General features: G+C 39.4%; 1 protein-coding gene across 4 annotated transcripts in view; it reads right to left on the bottom strand.

Moving 5' to 3' along the window:
* VTI1A (vesicle transport through interaction with t-SNAREs 1A) overlaps nucleotides 1-27,513 on the bottom strand; it is a 353,584-nt gene that overhangs the window by 107,619 nt on the left and 218,452 nt on the right. The gene's annotated exons all lie outside the window — the stretch shown is intronic.

Genomic DNA, 27,513 nt, shown 5'->3' with positions numbered 1-27,513 from the left:
TGATGCTAAAAGCTATGCCACTGGTATTTCAAATACCAGCAGGGTCACCCATGGTGGACAGGTTTCAGTGGAGCTTTCAGACTAGACAGACTAGGAAGGACGTGGCCGCTGACTTCCAAAAAAATTATGAATGAAAACCCTACAAATAGCAGTGGTCTGATTTGGGGACAGAATAGACTCCACGGCACTAACAACGAGGGAGTGATACATGCTATGAAGAAAACGAAACAGGGGAAAGACACGGAGGTGAGGTGGGTATTTAAGCAGAGATCCAACGGCATGGAAAACAGGGGACTGTTCTAAGCAAAGGTAAAGGTCCAGAGAGTTCATAATATTATCTGTTTTCATTTCCACTCTTTTTATAAAACTCAGCTATGACCCAAGATTAAGTCTTAGTGTGATTTACCGTCCTCAGACTGCTTTGCCTGGAGATTGCTGTCTCTCCTGGGCTAAGAGTTTTCACTGGGGATTGCACTTCTGGGATAGGCTGGCCTGGATGGGGTTGCAGTGGGGAGATGTAGAATGCCAGAAAGTGACCAAAAGTGCTGGGGAGAGGAAGAATGGAAGGCAACGGCTGGACGCCAAAAGACATGAAGAGCACCAAAGACCTCTTCTGCCATTTTGCCTCTGGTCTGGGCAGCAATCTTGATGTGCCATAAGGAAAGTGTTTCATATGCCAACCTTGGCACATCTACACGGACTGTTCAGGACCACTGCAGCATTTTCCCCCCCATTTGAGGTGAGAGGAGCTGGTAAGTGCACACCTTAAAAATTTCTTAAAAATCTGATTCTTAAGATATTGACTGAAAACATCATTGATAATCTAAATGAAACCTATTAACAGAAGCATTGTCTGATTTTAAAACAGACGTTTCACTTTGACCACATACAGTTACTTATGTTTCTGGAGGTTACTGCAGGATGAGAACCCAGATGGCATCAGGTTTCAGACAAGGAGAGCTGAGCTCCTAAGGCTGATGGATGCGAGGAGCTGCAGTCCTGGCTGAGACTGGAGAGCTGTGTGACTTTGAGCAACTTACTGAACTTTCTAAGCCTCAGTTTCCTCATCTGTAAAAGAAAACAATAATATCTCCCTTATAGGTTTGCTCTGAGGGTTAAATGAAAAGAAATGAGAGAATGCTTATATAGCACTTAGCATTTAAGTGCTCTTAAAATAAGTCGCAATTAAAATGACAACACCAATCACAGCGGTGATGATGAAGAAATCATATGCAAGGTTCTTCAGTTCTGAAACTGAGAAGGAGAGCCCTGGGTTCTAGATTCCTAAGAGGCTTAAGCAATAACTAATAGTAAAAACTATAGTTTTGTAAGTGAATATTAGTACTCTGTTGGGCTGGAGAGGGCAGCACAGCGGTCGGAGAGAGACAGGAACTAGGGAGGGCGGGGTCATCCACATGGACCATGGGCCCAGTCTCCAATCTAAGAGGTTCAGAATGGGATGGGCAGTGGGGCCATTCCAGGCAGTCTTAGGTAGACATGGAAACACGGAAAGGGGCTCCCTAGAGCTAGGACAGGCGTCCTCCATCAGGAACAGGAGACAGGAGGCCAGTGGAATGTGTCCCTCGCATCTGGGGCTGGTTTTAGAGGCCTCCTCAAGTTAGCTGCAGGTTTTGCTCCATTGGATTTTAACGGTACTCAACATCTGTCACCCCAAATTTAAAAACAACAAGAGGAGAGAGCATCCTGATGGTCTGAATCCATTAAATCTGCATAGAGCACCATGAGATGCTATGTAATCAAAATCCCTTGAACCTGCCCCAGTCTCCATTAGCAACAGAAGCAAATCAGTTCCCGTTTGGGGGAGGGAGCTGTGGAAGTGAAATGCAAGTGGAAAACTGGGGTGGGCAAGTCTGTCCTGATGCCAGATTTTCCTTAATAGGCCACGTGTTGCACTGAACACTGCTTCTTTAGGAAGGGAAATGCCTAACCCTCTTCTCCATACGTTTATTTTTTTTCTTTTTTCCCCTAGGATTATACATTTAGTTGGATTTATATCATTTATATATGTATAGGTGTGTGTGATATAACAATTTATATCATGTAGCTGGATTATATCATTTAGTCCACATATAGTTACTGAGCCCTACTGTGGGTCTAGCAGAGGAATTAGTAAGAAGATGAACATTTCCAGGAAGACTTTGATTTTTGTAATCCACAGTCATGAGCTTTTGCCAAAAGTACATGTGAGGCCTCCAACTTGCTTCTGTCCTAGTCTAATAAAAGGAGATATGCAAGAATAAATCTTAGGTTACTGAATGGCCAGCCCAATATAATGCGACACCTACAACTTTCTGGCTGGTGAGGGAGGGTGAGAGAAGAATGCAGACCCTCAGGCAAGATGTATTGGAAGTAGGTAGAGCAATGTGTAGGTCATGAACAGAAAAGCAGACTGGGAACCAGGAGATCCAGGTTAGATTAGTAATTTGGTCACTCATTCAAATATTGAAGGAGTAGCTAGGGGCTTGAGATCTCTACTGGACTTATCTTACTGGGCAGCCATGAGGATTGATCGAGCAATGCTTGTAAGTGATTTCCACCTCCCTGAGATTGTGTGTTAGGGATCTTCAGCTGGAGAGTAGAGAGAGAACTGATCAGGATAAACAGAGACACGGATTGAAAGAGAGACCACACAGAGGCAATTGGACTGTAGGAAGGACTGAGATGATGCCTGCTTTGTGGGTCTCTCTCAAACTGTAGCCTCGATCCGTTTGGAGAATTCGTTTTCTGTTGTTGTCCCAGAGGACCATCTATGAGCTGTGGATGACAGGGTAGAAAATAAATGACTCAAACAGTCATCACTTTGTTGGCTTATTCTCCATCTTGCTCCCCACAGGATTCGAGGTGGTTTATGTGAACACACACCATTTGTGTGTCAAAGGTCACTGCTCTTGGACTTGGCCAGCTCTGGTTTCAGTGCTGGCTTTGCCATTTACTCACTGTATGGCTGGGGAGCAACCGTGAGGCTCACCAAGCCTGGGGACAGTGCATGTGGGAGTGATTTACCAAAAAGAATTTGCTATACAAATGTCAGGGGTGATTACTATTAGTAGTAGGAATGCTTTCCATTTAACAGGCTAAATAAAACATAGTAAACAAATATGACTATGAAAAAAAAAAGCATGAAGTTTGACCTCCACTGACATGGACCCCAAACCTTAACAGTAGAAAGTTTTTCTCACAGTAAGCAAAGCCATGATCTGGTCCTAAAAAAACAGTACATTTGTTAAAATGAAAATGCTCTAAATTACTCCCTGGTAAGGGCTATTCTGCACAACCTGATGATTTGGGATTTCATCAAATTAATGTCACTAGATATGCCTTATAATTAGGATAAAATATTTGAAAAGTTTTAAGAATGAGGTTATTCATTAACTCATTGATTTTCCTATAGATTGGGAGCCTGAATTTAAATGATACCCAAAAATATAACTAGGTGCGCTCAAAGAGAGAGGAACTGGTTGTGAGTCATTAAATGGAATGCAGTAGTTTAAAATGCTATTACTATTCAGATTCTCTGAGAACATTAAAACTGCCCATTAAATGAAAATCTAATAATTGGCCCTACTGAATTGTGACATTTTGTAACCTGCTCAGAAATGCAGAAAATTGTGGAAGAAAAGTTCTTTTGAGGCAGAATTTGATTCTCAATGTCATATTATCCCAAAAGTCAAGGTCCCCATGCTCACACACACACACAAAAGAACAACGATGCAGACTGACTAACAAAGCTGAGGAAGACTGTGGTAATCAGAGCTAAAGCATAAGGCTCAAGACTCTCCAAGGTAAGCTCTGGTACTTGTCTGGAAAAAAATCAACAGGCAACAGTATGAACCCAGAGTAAATTCTCAACTTGGAATTGGCCTCTCCTTGGGCATTGCTTAAAGACATAACCAAGACACATCATTCTGTGCTTTTATAGAAATCATCTATGGTTTCCAAACTTACTCCATAATATCGCCAAATAAAGAAAATTTAAAGACATTAACTGGGCGGAGAATCAATGGTTTCAAATGAGAGGTTTAAAAACTCTCAAGAGCCAGTGATTACCAAGCACATTCTCTGTGCAGGCAACTGTGTCCAGTGCTTTTGAGAGTCAAAAATGAGAGATATATTCCTTGCTCTCAAGGAGCTGCTATGTAGTAGGGTGAATGAGACAGATACCGACATAAATAAAATAGAGACATACTAGATACATCAATGGGAGCAGTACAATCAAAGCAACGTGGAGCCCCTCTTGTTGGAGGGATCCAGAAAATGTGATCTCTTTTCCTTGATGATGTAGCATGGAGACACGACACTGAAAGATGGGTCGGATATTGATGGGGGAGATGGACAGTTAATGTCCAGGCAGGAGGAACAGCATGAGCAAGGTAAGAGCTCCAGGCAGGTCTGGGGAGTAGGGAGGAGTCAGATCTGGCTGCAAGCAGGTGAAGAGAGGGCAGGGTGGCTGGGAAGGACTCAGAGGTCCAACAGAGGCCTGCTCAAGGGACCGAGGGGACAGTTCTGTCTGACAACACACACTATTAGGGGCACTGGGAACCAGGGCAAAAATCTGCCTCCATAAACTTTTTACCTACAAAAATATAGGGCTCCAACTTTTTGTCCCTCTCCTGAGGTTTTGTCAGCAAAGCAACCAGACACTGACGAAAGAGGAGCCCTCCCTCCCTCCAAAGGGAATCAATCACTGGGAAGAAATGGTAACTAAAAGGAAGTGAAGGCAGAGAATGAGCAGGAATTTAAAAGGAGGAAGATAAGCGAGGTAAAGGAGAAACTATGCTGGAGAGAAGGTGGTCTAATAAGGAACATGATGGAGGCGAGCACAGAGGCCCCTCTCATCACCGCCCCCCCAGGCTAATCCCCAAGAAAACTCACTACAGAAATTTGGGGGAGAGCAAGCCCATGGTTTGGAAAGCCACTGGCAACCACGCGAACAGCACAAACTTGCTAGCTGTGGATTTCTACCTGTAAACTAAGGATTGTTCTTTGCATTCCCATGAGAGAAACTGTGTAGGAAACATCCTTTTAGAAAGTACTTAATGTCAAGGGGAAATGTTTATAGCAAACTGCTAAGTGGGAAAGACTACAAAATGGATATACGTACAGCATGATTTTTGTATAAATACGATGGGTAGCATTTATTGGTGTATTTGGCCATCAAAAACTAGATTGCTGAATGGCAGAAATATTTGAAATATGCCAGGTCATGCAACATTTTTTAAAATTCTCACCTGGAATATTCAGTGACTCTTTTCTGTCAAAAGTACTGTGTAATGCTTTAATTAGTATGCAGAACATATCCCTTGAGAAATACCTCTAATAAGAAGAATAACTAAAACAAAGAATCTTGTTGAGAACATAGCTGGCACGGCATAAAACATCAGAGATGAGTGTTTCCACTTTTCCCACTTTTAGGAAAACAGTCCTCTATGTAAGGAATGCACAGAGCCTTGAAAAACAAAAATATTCCCAAACTTACATTTGCTCTCGTAATCAATGTAACTTGTTTACCCAGAGCTGTCACTCCAGTTATCTAAATATGCCCATGTATAAACTATGAACACTGCACATCAGTGCACGGGAGAGGCCCAGTCTTTGTCAAAATACAAATGTTTCTGGATCATTCTGCATTTCAACAAACCCATCGTAATACAGATACCCTGCACACACTACCGACTCATTCTCTTGCATGTGAGATCACATACTTTATAAACCTGGCTAACAGAGTGGAAGGATGGGTCTGTTTACATGAGAAAGAAGCAATGACTCTTCATGTTTAACTTCTTCAATGTTATCAGGATACAACTGTCTAACAGAAAAGAAAGAAAAAAACTCTTTTCTTCGCTGTGAAGAATGTTATCAACCTTTTACCTAAATAAACTTCGCCGGAAACAGGGGTGAAAAAGTTGACTCTATACTTAATAAAGTGCAACCAGGACTGCAGCTGCTAATTTTGGTTTGATGCTTTACAGCTGACGGTAGAAAAAAAACTAAAAGGCAATTACGTGAACCAAACAGATTTTATAATTTATAAGCAAAACTCAAATAAATAATTCTGGCAGATGCTATATTCTTTATGTTAAAATACATCATCTACCAAATTAGGACAATAACTTTAAAAATTTTGTTTATACTAACAGTAAATCATAGACAGGTTTCTAAAACTCAAAATGCCAATGAAATATTCAATGGTTTGTAGGTAAAATATGCATAGAAAACAGGTGGGGAGAATGCATACAGAAGTGTTAACAATGGTTCAGTGGGTGATGAGGCTTACAAGGGAGTTTTATTTTGTTCTCGATATCTTTCTGAAGTTTCAAGATATTCCACAATCAGTATGAAATTATTTTAAAATGTTTTTTTATTATGAATAGTTCAACAAACTCACCTTTTTTTGGTATTAAAAAACTATGGAAACTATAAAAAGATGAAATATTCTGAAGCCTCCAGTAAGCAAGTGAAGCAACAGGACAAACAGTGCCTGTGCTAGTGAAGAAAGCTCCCCCTTTACAGCAACGTCTGGCCGCTGCCTGTTTCTGGGGTGGCAGAGCAGGTTTGGGCTTTCATGTGGCATGACAGGTAGCGGTGAGGTTAGGCTATTGTCCATGAAAGATGGACAAGTAGTGGACTGTGAGCAAAAGTCCAGGTTTCTTTACTGCGCATCTGTTGTGAGCAGTTCTGGGTCAGAGTGGGAAAGGCCATACGCGGTACGGTGGGAGAGGCTCGAGAGGGACTGCACGAAAAAGGCTTCCAACCCAAATCCTTTCATGAGGACCAATATATGTGCAGGCAATAGCTTTGCCTCTCTCCTACTTAATTTAGAGACTGTTTCCCTTCAATTTAGTCATCACAGCAGAATATTGATAGAGAGACCCAAGAAGGTAAGATTTACTAAGAGCCCTCCACCATCTAAAACAGGCATTAATGGCAGAGGCACAACAGTTCTTTAATTAGCACACATTGATTAAGTTAACCCCATGTAACCACCGTCTTCTGCTACCGCTAATTTTGCTTTTGAAGTCGCATGAAATAAAGTAGTTGAAGAGTAATTAAATGTGTCCAGTCTCTTCATCCCTACGGCTATGATGACTGGGCAGCCCTCCACTGCTGAGGTTTTATGAGAAGATGTTGGAAAAGCTTTGAAACATCTCAAAGGCATTTTCTCAGGAGGTGGTGGCTTCACGTTAAAAACCCTAATATGAATGGGCCTGTTAGCAGCACTCTCCCTAACGAGGCATGTGAGAGAAGAGTGTAATTCGTCATTATTTTCAAATATTGGCTAAGAAAGTGACGATGTTCTATTAAAAAGCTTGTTATGGAAAGAAATGCTAAGGTACATTTGTGATAACCTGCTTAACATGAAAAGATTGAGGCATACATGCAGGTTAGCAGTGATTATGAAACTTAAAAAACAAAAAAATGAAGAGAAAACTTTTCTCAAATGATTACAGACATGCCCAGGAGAAGACGAGATTAATGTGCAGCTGCTCCAGATTAAGTTCTGCCTGTTTGGTCTCTTCTTCCTCTTTGGCAATCTTCATGTGGGTGGGCAAAATTTTAGGGTTCCTTGGAACACAGTTTCAGAATCATTACTTCACAGCATCCCCAGAGGGTACTGTGCATTGGCTCATTCCACGCAGATTTGGATCCCTTGTAGCAGCTTTCTTTGCAAAGGCTAGAATGCTAAGAACTACATTCTTGAGATTCTCTTGCAACCAGGTTCCAGATGAGGCCCAGGTTCTGCGAGGCAGATGTCTGTGCAAGACTTGGAAAGTGGATGTGAGCAATATGAGGCAGTTGCATGGGAGGCAAATTTGTGTGTGTGTAGGGGAGGGGGTTGCATTTGCTTCTTCTGGGACAGTTCTGGCAGAGATGATGGAGTCTAGTTCCTGATGATGGGTGCCATGTAGGGTAAGACTGAAGTGGTGAGCTCTCCCAGGACTCTTTGATTGGTCTCTTCTGCTTTGTGTAGCATCCAAAAAAGCTTTGCTGGCTTTCCCAAAGAGTCTATAAGCTACTCTAATAAATCTCTTTCTGCTTAAATTAGCTAAATGATTCTACCATGCTGGATGTAAGAACCCTGACCAATACAGCATCCAACAATAGACCCTAATTATCTCATTGCCTCTTACGAGATATCTTCCACCCCATGTTTGTATCCCTACTGAACCTAATACTATTTTTATCATGTAGATGCTGAATAAATGTTAGTTAAATCATACCACTGTACCCATCGCATTAGGTTGTACTAATTTAACATCATTCAGCTACTTATTATACAGTCAGACATGGTCTAAATAATATAGGTAAGAAACACCTCAATAAGCAAGGGGTTGAGCCACTATAAGTTTTAACTATGTTCATTTATCTGGTAAGGAAAGCAAGGTATTAAAAACAATAGTCTCAATTTCTCGTCATTCGGAAGGAAAGACAGAAACAAGCCAAAAGCTGTCTTTTAAGATATAATAGAAAAGACAGGAATGTAAAACTATTATGATGATTAACAATGAATCTGAATTTGGTCACTGTAGAAAGACATGCTTAAATTTCTATGTCTTGTTGAAAAATGACAAGAACAAAGAAAAAATGGGCCTTTTAAAAAAAGATAATATATCATTAGCATGGTATCATATATATATAAGTATTATCTAAGGACATGATTACTGATAGCATTAGTTTTTTTCATTTAGAAAAGACTATTTGAAAGGATCTCCCTTTCCTCTGTTTTATACACAATCTTTATTTCATTTGCTATAAGTGGTTAGACAAAGGGTCAGATGATACCTTTAAATATTTAAACTGGTCAATGACAGGCAAGTAGTCAGATATTTCTTTAGTTTACTGTTAAATATGGATTGCCTTAGAGGTAACCCCAAGTACACTGCACGGCTTCCTAATGAGTTATTAGTTGTAAAACTGTGAAGTAATTCTGAATTTTAAATAAAACTGAAGAATAGACTGGGGTATAATAAATTAAAAGCCCTACAATTATGCAATATCATGAGATGTATTAGATAGTCACAGTATGCATATATCAAAAATACATTAATAAACTGAACATATTAATAAAAAGCTAAGTCTGGCTCTTCAAGACCTCAACACTAATTGGAAAGGATTTTGACAGAACATCTTGAATAACTTTCATTATCAATTTTGGCAAGTTATTTTTCAGCTACCTAAATAATGATTGTTTCTATACTCCATGGTGCATCTATCAAAATCTAAGATCTGAAAAATACCATTAGTGAGGATGAATGAAGTAGAAAATGTTTATGTGTCACAATCTGAATTTGAATTTACTAGTTTGATGTAAATTATATGCATGGGGTGCTTCATTTTCCTATATTTCACTTATGTATTATCTACTTAAAAATATATCATACATTTACAATTATATATTGTGCATTAACTATATAGGTTATGTTTTATATTCCAAATTTTCACAGTATTTTTAAGATCATGCATTCCGATCACTTTAAAAACTCTTTCCAAAGTGTGATGATTTAAAGAATTTAATTCTTAAAGAAAAACATTTTATAGCAAGGGCAGATTAACCTCACAATGAAAACAAACACATCTAGTAGTAGATATTATTGGTGAAAAGTGTAAAAGGTGTAATTTTGCCCACAACAGCTTATTCCTATAACCAAGACACAGATTTATCCATCTGTTCTTTGTTGTTTTTGGAATCAAAGTCGTTGATTAAAAAAACAAGAAAGGTCTAGTCCAAATGGAAGCTCAATTAGTTAATACCAGAGCGTACCAAGTACTTAGTATAGGAATATAGCATATTAAGGTTAAAAAAAAGGCAGCTGACACATTAATGCCTCTAACTATTCTTGATTTTAATATTGGATTTGGTTCCAACGAAGTTCCCCCTTGAGGTGAAACATCCGCTATGTGTATCTTTTTCATAGATGGCCATGGGCGCCATATTTGTTGAAGGATATTATTTTGTAAATACCTCAGCTTTAACTTTCACCAAAATGGAAGCCTGGGTCAATAAATAAGTGACTCACCCCAGGTCCTGAAGTTGGATATTAGAAAAGGAGGAAGATACTGCAGCCAAAATTGGATTGCAGCCCCCCTCCACCCTGCCCCCACCCGGCCCCCACCCAAATTCCTACTCAAGGAGGCCTTTGCTTTCTGGTTCTTTTAGCTGGGGTCTTGACTCATGGACTACATATGCTCCCTTCTCCTTTTCTCACTGAGATGAAAACTCTCACACAGTATCCTCATGACCACGCTGCAGCAGTATAAATTGAGTTTATGAATGATGTCCTTCACTTATTGCCCCTTTCTCTCACACAGTGATATTTGTAACTCACTAGTCGTAGGATTTCCAAAGCTGAGTGATTTGTAATGTAATGTAATACTTCTTGAATCTCCAGAGTAATTTCAGCATTAGTTACAAATAAAAGTTGGCTCTCTGCATCTCTTAACCTTGGGAACATGAACCTTTAAGACTCGGAGATCAAATACCAACATTCCCCTAGGACTGCTGTGCACATCTGCATTTCTGGACACAAGACTTTTTTGTTCTTAATCAAGTATAATCTCACTTCATAACTTCTAGTTTTGGCTCAGTGCTACCTAGATTTCCAGGCAAGCAAAAAAATGAAGGCTGAGGATTTTGTGCTTAGAGGTTTGGAAATTTGGCAAACGCTACATGAAAACTCAAGCATTTGATCTTGAACTTCAACATAGTGAAATTCAGTTAAAATACAAAGAAACTAAAGTGAGGCTTTATATATTCCAAATCTGCACCTGTATTTTGATGTTGCCAGATATTTGTACTAACAATTCTGTGTTCAGGGCAAAACGGGATGAAGAGCCCCCAAAATTTCCATCTGGGATCTTCCAGTCATTCAAAGTCATCACTAATTCCTGCTTACATCCACAAGTCAGGCATCCAAGTGTTGCTATTCCTGGCTGATCTTGTTCTGTGTTAAAATGGTCTGATTGTTAGTCTCTGCATCTGGGTCCAAACCAATTTAACGTGGAAAGTTAATTCAAGGATTCCAGTCACCTTTAAGTTATCTTTAAAGCCAGCTACGAAGATAGCTTGAGTTATTAATGTACAATAATGAAAAATGCCCTTCCAACTCACCAAACTCAAGGGTATCATTCTTTACACTGTTTCCTTAATGTTGACCTTTTAGAGTCCAGCCAGTGAAGTAGAATTTATTTTCAAATAATTTAATTTAGCATTCATTAACACTCTTTGGGACCTGAAAACCACAGAATGTAAATGATTCTTATATTCAGATAACTGTGAGCACAGGTTACCTGTAAAAGAAAATTTCCATGAAGATTTATCCAGGCAGCACATTTTATAGCCCTGAATTTCTTCAAGGTGGTGGTATAGACTAAATGTAGATTTCATTTACAAATGCTTTCAAATAATAGCCATAACTTTTATTTCTTGTTACATTTATCCACTTTATAATGTTAAAAGTGAAAAAAGCCAAACAAACAATCACACAGCAACATAACCAGGAACGATTATGGGAAGAATACACTTCATCCAAAACTGATTTATACAATAGCTGTAGTTTGTCTGTGAACTCATTTATTGTTGTTGGTTGAGAGCCAATATGAGTAATGGTTAAAAGTATGGGTTTTATTTGGGATCAGGTTTGCGTTCAAATTCTGGTTCTGCTACCTACGAGTTCTTTGATTCAGGGTAAGTTAATTACGCTTTTTAGGCCTCAGTGTTCTCACCTGCTGAATCGGTTGTTGTAAAGACTGAGAGAGATAAAGTGCCTAGAATAGGGCTGAGCCAGCCCTGGTGGCCTAGTGGTTAAGATTTGGTGCTCTCACTGTTGTGGCTCAGGTTCATTTCCTGTTAAGGGAACCATACCACCTGTCTGTCAGTTGTCATAGTGTGTTGGCTGCATGTTGCTGTGATGCTGAAAGCTATGCCACCGGTATTTCAAATACCAGCAGGGTCACCCATGATGGACAGGTTTCAGCAGAGCTTCCAGACCAAGATGGACTAGGAAGAAGGACCTGGCCACCACTTCCAAAAAAATTGGCCATGAAAACGTTATGAACAGCAGCAGAGCATTGTCTGATGTAGCACTGGAAGATGAGAACATGGCGCAAAAAGACCGGGCAGGGTTCTGCTCTGCTCTGCACAGGGTCACTAGGAGTCAGAAGTGACTCCATGGCACTAAGAACAAGTATAGGGCTGGTTCATAGTAATCTGTCAATAAATGGAAGAGATTTTTCATTTGTCAGTATATTTCCTCCTCTGCAAGCTCTTTGATGGGAAGGGCTATTTCTGGTACTTCCTTGTACATCTAACAGGACTCAGCCTTGTAACATGGTAGGAAAAATACTTAGATGTCAGGGGACCAGCATTCAACATTCAACCTTATTACCTGCTAGCTATGCAGTTTCTGGCAGAGCTCTTAAGATATCTGGGTCTTAGTCTGCCTACCTGTAAAATGGGGATAATGTTTTACCTCATAGTGTTCTGACAGAAATTTAAAAAGATATAGATAAAACACATTTTATAAACTGCAGAGCACTGTTTAGATTTAGGTAACTGTCACTATTTTATTCCACTTGAATTAAGAGCTACTATTTTTTGAGCGCTCACTGTGCCAGACACTGTGTAAGTGATTTATAAGTGTTGTGTCACTTAATCCTTACAGCAACTCAAAGAGGCAGGTATAGTCCCATTTTACCGATGAGGAAACATAAGCCTGACTCAAACCCAAGCAGTCTGGCTTAGAAGCCTACATTCTAAACCTCTGTCACATACTGAGTCTTATAATCTTAGGAAGAAGGACCCGCCTTCTGTGACTCTGCCAATGGCAAGGCTAGGTAGTCAGAGTTAAGTGGAGACAGTCACCTAAGGTGATGGCAGATGCCATGAGGAAAACAAAGAGAGTCCAAACAATCAGACTCATGAAAGACTAGGTCAAACTTTTTCTGTTTGTGTTCAGATTTCTTCAACACAAATACTCCATTCTGGTATACATATTTTCAATTCTGCTGAAATTACCAAGCAACATTTAAGATGGAAAAAAATTCACCTCAACTCTACATCTGGCTGTGAGTAAGACTTTAGAGTTTGGGAAAATCCAAGTGGACTGGCCAGGGTGGAAAACAATATGTTGTGACATGACACACCCACGTGCTGAAATACCTGAAAAGGCCACCCCTCAGGGGTACAGTAGACACAAATGACCATAGCAGTGGTCATCTCCAAGAGGCTTTTTCTCTCCAGACAGACTGAAGAAAAGCAGAGTGGAGGTCATCTAGCAGAGAGCGCTCTGACTTTACCAGGCACCAGTCCTTGGCTGAAGGCTACTAACCAATGAACTCTAAAAAATGAGACCCAAGACAATACTCGGCCTGTGTTCAACAATGAGTGCGTGAAGGGTGTCAAAGCATGTGTTTAAGCTATGTGAACAAAGAGCATAAAGATGTGTGAGACGGGTGTTAAAACATCAGTTCAAACATGTGTTTAACCATGTGTGAGCAAAAGGGTGTTAAGCCATGTGGTAAAGCAAGTGTTAGAGCATATTCGATTACAAATGTTTCTCATTTGGGAGCTTAAATTATTTTCTGCCTAATCCAGTGTTGCTAAGCAATAGCTCTGTGTTGTCCTAACTTAATAAATTTTTAAACTTAAAAAAAAAATTGAAGTTGGAATTCTTTTTTCCCTTCTTGGTTTCATCATGAAGAATTTACGTCTATAGTTTTCAATAAACATAGTGGTATTCTGCTAGTGTAAGCAAAAACTGGGGTAACATTCCAAATGGGAGATGGCAACAGTCAGTGACGGGGGCTAACCCATGCTCAGTGCGGTCAGACAGTATATGGTGTTTGGACCATACAGCAGCATATTACACTAAGCTCAAGGTTTGATAAGCCACATGGTTCTCTGACATGGGGTGACTATCATATCGAGGGCACCTCGCCACAGCGAGGATTCTGCTTTTTGTTTTCAATTCTTAAATACATATAACACTTCTCCAGAGAGCAGGGATTCTGACAGTTCTTACTGACAGTAAAATGTGATAGAGACCGGCTTTAAAGTTTCTCTGACATTATTTGCTAAATTTATTAGCTTATGAATCTACAATGCTGCTGGAAGCTTCTATTCCAAAGCAAATGAATCCTCTTATTTTAAAATGTAAATACACAAATCTGAATGTTATTTTTAAAAGGATGAAAGTAGACAAAAATCAGAATGTGCTGTTGATGTCTTTCTAGAGGGTGAAGAAGAGAGTTTAAAACAAATATATATATGCTTATACAGAGAAAAAAAAGTCAGGTGGCTCTTTTATTTCCTTGTTATGAAACAAAGCTATCAACAAAATAAACCAGTAAACCTGTTTAAGTCCACTCTTTTCTCTGTTGAGAGCGAATATATAATCAAATATTCTTTTTAAAAATACCAAGAACAACAACAACAACAACAAAATACCAAGAACAGAAGAAAGGCAAAAGATCTACAAGCTTGTGTTTAAATTCCACTTCCTATGCAGTACTAATTAATATGGCTCTTTCTCCTTAACTAGAATGATTTGTGTACAAATGCTATTTGATTACACCTAGGAAAATATTTTTGATCATTCTGAAAAAAGAAAAATCGATATAACCATTAAAATCACAATATTGCCTTCCCAATCACCTTTTGCCTCAAGATCACGGAATGTGTTATTGAAACAAAAACTGGCAAGAGAGAAACAAACAATTAAAGCTAGTGTCTTCTGTCAGCCACCCCTGGAGCAGAGGTCACACAATTTTTGAATACTTTTCTCTTCCTGTTCGCTTGTGTCACTTAATGATTTGTTCATGCAGTTCAGTACATACTCAAGAAAATACAATTCCTCAGCAGAAAAAAGGACAGTCTCTGGGTGCTGTGACCTGACTCTTTGCTTAAACAAATTCTAGAGAGCACACTGACAAGGCGACGATTATTTTTTTTTGTCTTGGAGACTCAGTCCAAATTAAGAAAACCAAGAAAACAGAATCCGACCAAGGAAATAATAGAGAAAGGCTATGCATAGGTTTTCTTAGTTTATGTTTAATAGTTTTATTTTTGATCCAAACAAATGTACTGATGAGCAAATTCATTTCAGCAATCCCACGTTTCTTCATTATTAAGACATTTCACTTTCAACAGCGCAAAACAAACATAGAATGCAGACCATTAATTTTCCTCAATATTAAACACACCCTGATATCTGCAGCTATCTCACTGAGGCTAGTCTCCAAATGCATGTAAATCAGGGTCAGGAATAATGTCCGTACTATGAAAGTTATAAAACATCTGTAAATCTCAGGGGCTGGAGGGAAAAACTATGAAGGAGTGTGCTGTTGGGTCCTCAGAACCAGCTGGAACTGTTAGTCAGGTCCAGTTTATGGAAGGGTCCCCCAAGTCTTTAGGCAAACAAGTGTGCAAACACACTCCACTTTATAGAAAACAGAATGAGATCAACAGCCCTGACAGAGATATAGACCTTGAAATAACACTTCTGAATTTCCCTACATCTGCCCATTTAAATACATATAATCATTTTCCTTAATGACATTTTTCTCTAGACCCGGAACACTCAATAAATAAAACACACTAGAGGCGAGTAGAGGGAAGAGGCTCTTTCTGAAAAAATTCCTCCTTAGGGCACTGTGTACAATGTCAGGTAGAGTAATATGGTACTTAATAAATCTTGCATAGCCATTTGTACTTCTAAACAAACTTTTCAGAAGGCAGCAAAAATGATTAGAAATGTAATTTTAGCCTCTTCTGCTTTCCATCTGAAATGACCATCATTAACCTCAGTGGACAGGTCACGTGTGGAGTGAAAGGGCTCCCTGAGGAGTAAGTTTTCCCAATTTCACAACCAAGGGCATTTCACTCCAGGGTTGTGAGGGGAGGCGAAGTGCTGGCCCGGTTGGGCATACTGTGCATCCTCAATGTTCTTTCCCTCTGAGCTCTGTGCATTCCTGGGATAAGCCAGACCAAGATTCTAAACAGTCTAAGAAGGAACTATTGATAATAAACTGATGCCACATTTGACGTGTGTTTAAAGTAAGTGAGAGAACTTTCACAAGATCCCAAATCGAGACCGGCCAACTCTTGATGTTGGCATTGCTTCCCTTTTTATGAACAAAACAACCTCAGCAATTATGGGAAAAAAGCAAAACCAATGCAAATAAACCAACAAGTCCGTTTATATTTCTTACCTTAAACATTAAAAACGACTTTTTTAAAGGCTTAAGAAAATTAGATGCTTTTTATATATCTAAATATTTATGCCCTTTTTCTTCTATTCAATATGTTTCTTAGTAATGCTTATAGAATTAATCAACCCTCAAATTAGAAATCTTGAACTTCTCAAATGCTTTATGCAATTAAATGCAAATGCTTCAATCTGAAATGATAGCAGTAAATACCATGCAGAAGAGTTCAAGGTAGGTACCACGTTAAGATAAATATTTTTCTAAGTCTAAATGTTTCATTTTTGGAAGCCCATGGAGAGACAAACCTCAAAAAAATTTCATGTGTTACATTCCTCCTTAACTTAAAGAGACTCCAATAAGTGGAAGATGAATTTATAAGTTTTAGTCAACTGATTTGCTTTGGAACATTTTCTTTCTGGGACTAACTCAGATTGAGTAAGACTGACTAGGTTTTAAAGATTGAGTCATCAAACTTTGTTTAAAGGAGGTTAGAAGTAAAAATTCACCCAAAATGACGAGACTAACTCTGCCATCCAGAGGCATGCTTCCAGACATTAGACAGTTTTCTCCAAACATGTTTCCTTCCAGATCTTCACTAAAACGCAGGGAGTTAAGTCAGTAAGGTTTATATAAACCAAAGTTGTAGTTCACCTGTTCTGTTGTTTGATGGATCATTTCTTCGTTCATTCATTCATTCATTCATTCACATGTTTCCTGAGTGTCCATTCTGTCCCAGGAACTAGCAAGGCACAGCGGAGCTAAAGCAGAATACGTTTCAGCCCCTGCTCTTGTGGACCGTAAAGGCTTTGGGCGCAAGAGAACAAAGCAAGCAAGTAGGACCTTGAACAAGAGGGGTGGGGGCAGGGTACGAGGGGACAGGTCACCTTCAAACAGATGAGGTATTTTCCCTTTGGGATCAGGAATGCCTGGTTCCTCCAAAGGGCAGCGATTAAAGAGCACATGTGATCCAGGTGAGACTCTGCGTGTGTAGAAGTAGCTCCTACGTCCCCCAGGGTGGCACTCAGGAAAAAGAGAGTAACCAGGGCCTTTGAATTCTCTTTTTGTCCTTCCTCCAGGAAACTGAGATGACAATTTGATCACCGCTTTTTTCAAATTGAAGTATAATTGACATACAATATTGTCTTAGTTTCAGGTGTACGACATATGGTCACTGCTTTTTCCATCACCATTTTCTACTTGGAAACTCCCTCTTAAAGTTCTTTACATTTTACATTGTATAGGTGACTTGAGCCTTGTGTCAGGTAAATTTTTACTTTACAAAATTGCCTACAATTTTAAATCATTTAACTTTTGCCCACTTAACATTAGTGGAGTTAAATGAAAAATAGCCTGTCATTTAAAAACATTTTCAGGAGGTAGAAAAACAGGTATCACTTCACTTCTACATGTTTTGGTTCTTCCTTATGTTTTGATTCCATGTTTGAGGGCTTAAATTATCAGAGGTTGGCAAACAAAGAGAAAATGGCAGATCTTCCTATTTGCTAATGGTATTGCATTTGTGATAGAGACGTTCAGTCATCAAACATTTATCGAATGCATATTATGCACCAGGCACCAGGCTTACTGACACGGTGATACAGAGATGAAAGCCAGTCCTCCCCTCAAGGGCCTCATGGGCTAGTGGGGAGATGGCAAGGAAACCCACAAGTGCAGAGGAGCAAGGGTCCCCACAGTGCCATGTGCAGACTGTGGGAGGTATGAGAGCTGATTTTAGGCAGCACAGAGATGATTACTTTTTATTTTAAATATTCATTAACACTTTTAACACTTTATTTAAGATATTTAGTTATGCATTTATTTTAATATGTGAAAAAATGCATAACGAGTACATTTGAACTATGATTCCATGGATAATATTCTGTGTAATAAAGAAGGTATTTAAATTTAAAACAAAGTGCAGCAATTTAATGAAAAATAGCAGCAAAGGTGTTAGACAGATAGGACCAAGAAAAAAAAAATCGTGATGGTACTACTCAAATCGCTGAAGTTTGGTAATACTGCAGATCAGTGTGAATAAATAAAAAAAGACGCCATTTTACAAAGGTTGGAGTCCTCAGTGTATGTTCCCTGGCCTGAAATAAGCTGCCATGAAAAAGGTGACTACTTCCAGGAGAGCACGGGGAGGGGAAGGGCACTGACTTGGCCTGGAGGATCCGAGAAGTTCCCAGAAAGAGGAGACGTAAGGACCAGGCGAAGTTGTGCTGAAAAGCAGTACACTATTAGGACCCTTCATAGGTAGAATTGTTGAATCTTAGGTTTGGATGGAACTTCGGAATCATCTATTACACTGTCTGTAATTAACTTTAACATAGTTTCGTGTAGTGTGACATATATGTGTGCATTAGCTAGTTTTAATCCACAGCCCAGGGAGTGAGTTTATGACTGAAGTGGCCTATGGGGAATACACACCCCAGGCGTGTTGAGTTCACATTGAAAAGACTAATGAAAAGCCATATTCCAGAAGCAGCTACCACAAGTGTGGCAGCTATCTTTATCTTATTAATTAGTTACCCTTAATTAGCATAACTAATAATTATTAATGAGCACATTAGAAATGGTATGGAAGCCAGGTAGACTGGCTAGAAATACTGTCATCAGCACTCTCAGAGCCTGCATGGAAGAGCCATTGGAATCTCATGACCCCAATTGCTACCTCCCGGAAATGTGCTCTCTGCCCAGGATTCTGACTTAGTGTGTGTCCATCCACTCAATGGAGGGGTCTGTCGCCTGACTTCGACTAGAAGGTTAGCCCACTCCCATTGCTAGAATCTTCTCACATCTGCCTCGAGTGAACCTTTCATGCAACTTGCTGTCAATGCACTTTCCCATCGGGACAGAGGATGGGGACTTCACTGGGCCTAACAGCACAAGGTGGGTGGCCGTTTTTGTGCCTGCTTGCTAACATGTGTTTCTATGTGTGGCAGAATTCAGTCTGAGATTTGCCTTCGTTTTGACATATTACTTAGGAAGCAGGCATAGCCATCAATCACCTCCAACTCATCAGTCTCCAGCTGTTAGCCACTGTCTACCAGGAAGAAACTAGTGATTGTGAAAGATGAATTTTGCTAGAGTCAGATCTCAGCTAAACTTGCTCCCTCAGAGATTAAGTGATTTGCCCAAGGTCACACAGGTAGTTAGCGGCAGAACTGAGTTTAGAATGTAGGGCTCCTTGTTACCATCTTCCCAGTCAACCAATGGTTGTCGACCAGGATGCTCATCCTGATCATCTGTGGAACTTTTACACAACGTACCTGCTCAGGTCCAGTCCAGGAGATTGTGATTTTGTATGAGATCTGAGGGGGGAGGTACAGGAGTCTATGTTTTTTAAAAAATCTGTGCAAGTGACTCTCTGATGCACACACTGGACTATACTACGCATCTAATACATGATACTACCCATATAAGAATCACTGGACTATATCATCAACCTAATAGGTAGTAAATGTTCAACGTTTACTGCACATTTTCTATGGGCCTGGCCCTGTGCTAGGTGCTTGACATGCTCTGTACTATCTCATTTTACTACAAAACATTGAATAATGTATCCTTAGCATTTTACAGATGAAGAAACTTATGCTGAGAGAAGTAACTTGTCCAAAGTGGCAGCTTATAAATGCTAAGATTGAGATTCCAAAGAAGACTTGCCTTTCTCCATAGATTGTGCTCTTAACCATGATGCCCTGCCACACACCATGGGACATAATGTTGCTCAGAAGAATTTCTAAGGCAGCGGTCTTAAATCCACAGGTGAGAAGTGGATAACACAAATGAGCAAAATGGATCAAATAGGAACTGGGGTGAACTGGCGACCATCTGCCCCTCGAAAGGGTTCTGAGTTTTAATTGTTGACAGCTATTTTGAATGTTTTAAGAGTAACTACGCAGAGCAACTGGAATTCTCATACACTGCTATGTGAATGCAAAATGGTTCAGCTGCTTTGGAAATGGTTTGGCAGATTCATATAAAATTAAACAGAGACTTACCATATGACGTAGCAATCCACCCCTAGATATCTACCCAAGAGAAATGAAAACCCATGTTCACAAAAAGATGTGTACACAAATGTTCATAGCACCGTTATTTATAAAAGCTCCAAATTGCAAGTAACCTATACGTTCATAAACTGGTGAATGGACAAAGAAATTGTAACATATCCCTACTATGGAATACTACTCAGCAACTAAAAGGAATGAAATACTCATACACACCAACCTGGATGAATTTCAAAACCTCTATGTTAAGTGAAAGAAGTCATACACAAAAGACTATGTACTGTAAAATTCCATTTACATGAAATTCTAGTAAAGGCAAAACTCTAACATCAGAAAGCACATCAGCGGCTACCTGGGACAGGGATTAGGGAGGGAATTCAGTGCAAAGGGACTGGAGGAAACTTTTTAGAGTGAGAAAACTGGGCTATGTCTTGTGGTGGTCACAAACTTGTATACCATGACCAAAATTCATTCATCTCTACATTTAAAATATGTGAATTTTATTATATGTAAATAATATCCCAATTTTAAAAACAAAACAAAACAAAACTACGTAGACAAAAAAAAAAATTCCGCAGGCTGCTTATGGCCCACAGACTTCCAGTTTCCAACCTCTGGTCTCAGTAGAAAGATTCTGTTTTAGCTTCCCCTGAGGAAATACAAAAGATGACAAGAAGTCATCCATCATCCTTCCCAAGGCTGGGCTCAGGAAAAATGGCCACGTTTGCGTTCAGCCCCCTTCTTCCATTTCTCGCTCTTCCAGCAGGTGCAAAATGCTCCCATGCTGCCCCCTGGCTGTGCAGCACCTCCTACCAAGGCACCCAGCTTACATCTCATTCTTCTAAGGCAGCTCCAAAACCACCCTTCCCGGAGCCCTTCTCTCAACCTCCTTTACCCTAGGCTGACCCCTCAGCGTTCTGTGCAAGGCGGAGACAAATTCTACCTGGTTAACACAGCACCAAGTAGGTGCCATGATCCATACTGGTTAAATGATCAAGTACTGACATCTGACAAAGACGATGCATAAAGCTGAGTGATTACCTTTCAGCCCAGTAGGGAATACTTTGGGAAAACGGGGCTATTTCTAGAACCCACCACATTTATCTCTACCAGAGATAAATTTCATTATCATGAAATACCTTAAAATTAACATATGCAAAATTATATATGTCTGTGCGGATAGCATAGAATGGTACAAATAAATCTCAGGACCCAATTATCAAAACTCAGAGTGCTCTTCAAGATGAGGCTGAGGAGCTCTAAGATGTATTAGAGTCAGCCCTTCAATTTTCTGAAAAACAAGTGAATGCCAACCGCATGCTCCCAGGCTTTCCTGAACCTCCATAAATGTCATAATAACTTAATTAAAAAAGAAAAGACTAACTACAATATCAAATTGACTATAGTAACACAAGCTATCATGTTAAGTTAAAAAGAAAAAGGCAGAACTTAAAATTGTATTAAAGCCACATAAAGAAAAATGTCAACAAATGAATTAAGACTTAAAAAAATGAGGAAAAGATCCTGTAGGTGTGTTGGGTTACGAGTGATTTTTTTTCTTTGCCTTTTAAAATGTTTTCTTTTGCTTTGACAATACTATTTGTGTAATAAATACAAATCAGAAATCACACAGACTGGATGACCAGCCAGGACCTTGTGCTTATCTGTCACCCATCAGTTAATGTCTGTGTTGACTGCTCCCACTTCCTTCTCCTCACAGATTTGAAAGGCCAAGGGATTTTGCAGTACCTGCCAGGTACCTGCAAGTATTTCATCAACCCTTTAGCCATGCTGATGAGGACAGCTGCTCCTTCCAAGGTTGGCTGCTAAGTATCCCCATTTGCAAATGGAAATAACAAAAGTCAGAGAACTTCATTAACAAGGCAGGTGTGCACCTAGAAAGAACCCCAGTGCTGAGAGATGACTTTCATTCAGAAAAATTTTAAACAGTGACATCTTGACAAGACACATGGTTAAGACATTTTTCCCCAAAGCAAAACTTGGTTAAAAATTTCAAGCTCTATTAAAGCTAGACTATTGTTTAAAAAAAAAAAAAAAAAAAGGGTAGCAGCAGGCCCAGGCCAGTTTCAGTCAATGTTGTGAAGTTTGATTCCAGTCCGTCCAGCTCTCTGATTTGTGGCTTTCTAAACTGCTCCAGGATCTAGCTCCCCTCTACCCCCAAACCAACCTATTCTCAGCAAAGAATGTGATGATGTCGTATGCAGCAGAGCTGCAACAACAGGTCATCATGGTGCCCACATAGCATCTGAAGAGCCAGCAAAGCCTAATGATCAAGAGTACAAGCCTGAAAAGAGGCATTTGGGGCACTGGCTCAGGATAGCTTTTTTTTTTCTCCTGAGGAAGATTTCCCTGAACTAACATCAGTGGTGCCAATCTTCCTCTATTTTTTAGCATGTGGGCTGCCAGCACAGCATGGCTACAAACAGCATGGTGTAGGTCTGTGCCACGTAACTGAACCTTGGCTGCTGAAGTGAAGTGTGCTAAAATTAACCATTAGGCCACTGGGGCTGGCCCTCAGGATGGTCGTTTTTTTTTGTGTGTGTGTGTGTGAGGAAGATTGGCCCTGAGCTAACATCTGTTGCCAATCTTCTTCTGTTTGCTTGAGGAAGATTGCCCCTGAGCTAACATCTGGTCAGTCTTCCTCTATTTTATATGTGGGATGCTGCCACAGCATGGCTTGATGAGCAGTGTGTAGGTCTGCACCTGGGACCCAAACCTGTGAACCTCAGGCCACTGAAGTGGAATGCGTGAACTTAACCACTACGTCTCCAGGTAGGCCCCTCTGGATGGTATTTTTGATGGCATGGTGCCCCTAAAGAAAAATCCCAACTTTTGGTGGTGGTCTGTTCTGCTTACATACATATGACCTCACTTGTACTTGTAATACCCTTCAGAATCCTTAGAGAAACACTGTGCAATCAGTGATGTTCAAGAAGAAATAAGAACTTACAAAAATAAACATATCAATGAGCTACATAAAAACTATGGAAGAACTTGGTCCTTTAATAAGGTTCATTCTGCCCAGAGTACATAGTAGGTGCCCAAAAAAGAATAATGATAGTAAGAAAAAGTAGACTGTAGGTTTACAGGTCACTATCACTTAGTCAAGCTTTTATCTTCCCAGTGGGGGGTAAAAATGGGAAGGAGATGACAGTTATGCACAACTGCAAATGTTTTGTGAAGTGACCCGCACTCTATTGTTAAAATGGGAACAGCCGGAAATGAAAGACAGAAATCACAGAACTGACAATAAAGAGCGGATCTGAATTATCCGCCATGCCTGCCTTGCAAGATGCTACCTTCCTGTTTTGGTTCATGCCATCTCCTTAGCCAGGAATCTCTTCTAACGTTGCCTGGGCAAATCTGGTCCCTCTCCTTCAAGGACCCCTACACACATCAAGTCACCTGTGAAACTCATCCCAATTCCCCCAAGCTGGCAATAATCTCCAGACTTAGGGAATTGAGCACTGAGGTTTCTGGCACCATACATCTTAAGGTGGCGCTTCTTCTGCATTCCTTTTCTCTCTCTAGTTAGAATGTGAGTTTTCTGAAGGCAACAGTCATCCTCCATCCCTATATACCGAGTAAAGTTCCCCACACATATTTGGGGAGTGAATTACCATTTTCCTAATAAACGCTTCCCAGGATAGGAGCATCAATAGGGGAAATCAGTTCCTGTGGGTAAGTCATTTTTATTGTTGGAGATTAGACTTTTTCCCAGGAGGGGCAGAGAAGGGAAATGGGGAATATGGAAATGTGTGAGGATGCCTGGCCTACAGGACACAGGCCTGTACCAGCTGTCATGACATGAAGCACAGGCAGACATGCCTCATCTTCAAGGTGCATCAGTAGACTCCATCAATGAACAGAGATGCCACGGCTGACTTTCCCAGGCAGTATTTGGAATGACTCCCTAAATCCTGCCTCACTATATTACTTAGAGGGACACTTAAACCTCAAAGAAGATTCATCTAAAGAAACTGGCATGTGGGATTTCATTTTCCCTAAGGCTTCCATGCCTTGTGTCAGTAAATCATCAATAATTAAATAGCAACAGTTAAAACAAGACCACCCAGGCATACAAGCCCACGAGTTGAGCTATAGAAATGATCTGTATGGTTATCTAGGGCAATTTTAAAGATCACCCACAGTTTCCAGTTTAAAATGGTGGCTAGTTGATGGCTCCTGATGCTGCACCTATCAAAATGCCCATTAAATTGGAATGAAAAAATAGAAGGTGATGAAAATGTACAACACCAAAACTTTCATCACAAATTTCCAGAGCCTAGAAGGATTTCCAACTACTACAAAAAAATGAATTGGGCTGAAAAACATAAGCAGTAGTCTACCTCCCACAAAGTCTGCTACTAGATAACAAATGCAAGGTCTGTAACAACTAGAAACTGAGCAGCTGTCTCTCTTATGAGTAAATGCTGCAACTTAAGAGGCATTTGGACTGCTATATTCGTTCCTCTTTCTCCACATTCCTCCTCTTGTTTGTTTTCTATAGCCAGTAAGAAACTGGAATTCCCAGGAAAACAATAAATTCAATATTGGGTAATGATAGGCAAGGTATGGTGTAATGCAACGAATCCTGGCAAGTGTGGTCTCCATAAATAAAGTGTGTCTGTCTGTGGTGATGGGGAGCAAAGGAGATGACAGCTGTACACCTAAGGGTTAGATATTTTTCATGTAAAGGAGTGGGAGAAGGAAGAAGTCCCATTTCATTGCCATAAAGACAGTCTGCAGACAGGACTGTCTCTAGATGAAGTTGAGCATATAAAGCTGCCATCCATTTACAGATCCAAGAAAAGGTTTTAAAAAGTAATCAAATAACATAAAAACTCAAAACAACATGAAGATGATGGAATAAAGATACTATAAAACAAAGGAAAGGAAAGGACATTCTAAAAAGCCTGAAGAAGAATGTAATTCCGAAAATTATGCTCTAAAACAACCAAAAAATGTTTTTGAAAATTGTTTGATATCCTCAATAAAAACAGTAGGAGGTTAGAGCCTTTATAAAGTGAGGGGCAGAAAATGGTAAAGTAAGAATCTGTGAGATTTAAAAAAGATGAAAGAGTAAAAGAAGTGATGGGTGAAATAAAGAAAAAATTTCAGGGGAACCAGCTATGCAAGAGCAAAGTTAATATTCACATATTTAGCAGTAAAGAGTAGAAATGATGCTACAAAAAGTGGAATCAATGATGTTGGAGATAATAAAATGAGAAAAAAAAGAAGAGAAAAAAATGATAAAAAATGACAAAGATGGAAGATATAAAATAGAGGTCTAATGTGAGGATCACAGATGTTCCTTAAACCAGAAAATGTGGAACCGAAGCTATAATCCAAGATATGATTAAAGGAAACTCTCCTGAGGGATAGAGGGAAGACCTGAATTTGACGATTTAAAGTTCTTGCAATCCACGTAAAATTAGTGAAATAGACTCATACATAGACACATCCGGATAGACTGTTTAATTCTAAAAATTTACAAAACCAAACCGAAACAAAGAACAAAGCCTGCAAACATGTCACTACAGAGTACCATAAATTGGTCTACCCTTCTGCTGACCTGAAACATTAAATGTCAGAAAACAATAGCTCAACATTTATAGATTTCTAAGAAGGGCAGGATCTAAAAATATTATACCCAGCCCAATATATGTAGGTACATACATATGTACGTGTCATACATGTGCAATTGGTGGCAATTCCTATATATGTGAGGATCAGAATATGTCCAAATCATATATTTTTCTTGAAAAAGTTACTTGAAGATATATGCTAGCTGACTACAAGATTAGAAAGTTAAAAACTCAAGAATGGGGCCAGTCCTGTGGCCTAGTGGTTAAGTTTGGCACGCTCGCTTCAGCAGCCTGGGTTTGGTTCCCAAGGACAGACTTACACCACTTGTTGGTGTACATGCTTTGGCAGTGACCCACATACAAAACAGAGGAAGACTGGCACAGATGTTATCTCAGGGTGAATCTTCCTTGGCAAAAAAACCCCCAAGCAACCAAACAAATAAAAAACCTCAAGAACAGAGAAGTCCTAAATGAGATGAGCATTTATTCTCTTCAAGGATGCCACACGAAGAAACAAAAATAATCTATGAGTGAAGACACATAATCTCAATGTATAGCCATAAGCCAGAAAAAATCTAAGTGTTTAACATAAAGGAAATATTCCTATGAGAGAATATTACACAACCACTATAAATAAGAATTACAAAGAGTTTTTAATGGCATGGGAAAATGCTTTCAATATACCCTTAATGCAAATAGCAGAATATAAAGTATATGTTGTATGATCTCAATTACATAAACAAAATACATACAAAAATGCATACAAAAAGACTGGAATGAAAAATGCCCAAACTTTAACAGTTGCTACCATTCACCAGTGTGATTATGCATAACTGTTTCCCTGTTTCTTGATAGCTTTTTTCTTCCCTACAAAATAAGAGTTTTAAAAAAACTTTTATTATTAGATTTTTTAAATTAGGAAAAATCCAATTATGAAGACTATGTGGAAACTTTGAAATATATTTAAGATACAATATTAAATGAGAAAAGCAGTATAACATTATACATGGATCATGACTGAATGAGTGGAAGGGAAGACTTGTACCAAGGGAGTAGCTTGTTTCAAGGAAGAGGGATTAAGAACAATTTTTTTCTTCTAAAAAATTTCCCTTAATATTATTATTTTATGTTTTATAGGAAAAATGTGATTTAAAAAGAATGCCCCCAAATAAAATGTTAGCCATATCCTCATTATGGTGACGTCACAGAAAAACAAATCTTTGTGATGCCAGCGACTACCTTCTATCCAGTTTCCCAAAGACTAGTCAGGTTCACTTTCATCATCCAATCGATTACTATTCTACAGCTCAGGCTAAGCCCCTCTAGGGCAGGGCCTTTTTCTGTCTTAACTCTATCCTCAGCATTTAACCTAGTGTTTAGAAAATCACAAGTGCTTACCAAATACTTGGTGAATGAACAATTAATAATAGAAGGAAAGCCTATTCCATTTTATAGGTACAGACTTTGGTAAAAAGATTCTTTGCATTCATTCAGTTTTTACAGCATCTCCGATGTTAAAAACTACAAGGATGCTTTGCTTTAAGAATTCTCATCATTCATCATAGATCACATACTCCATGGAAATCCAGTCGAAGCCAAAACCTGGTGCCATATTTTTATTTCTCTTTTTCCATTTCAAAAGAAAACCTGTAGTTAATTCTAATTTT

The sequence above is a fragment of the Equus quagga genome, chromosome 2 (genome assembly GCF_021613505.1).
Source record: "Equus quagga isolate Etosha38 chromosome 2, UCLA_HA_Equagga_1.0, whole genome shotgun sequence".
Taxonomy (NCBI): Eukaryota; Metazoa; Chordata; class Mammalia; order Perissodactyla; family Equidae; genus Equus; species Equus quagga.
This window is presented reverse-complemented; position numbering and strand designations above follow the sequence as displayed.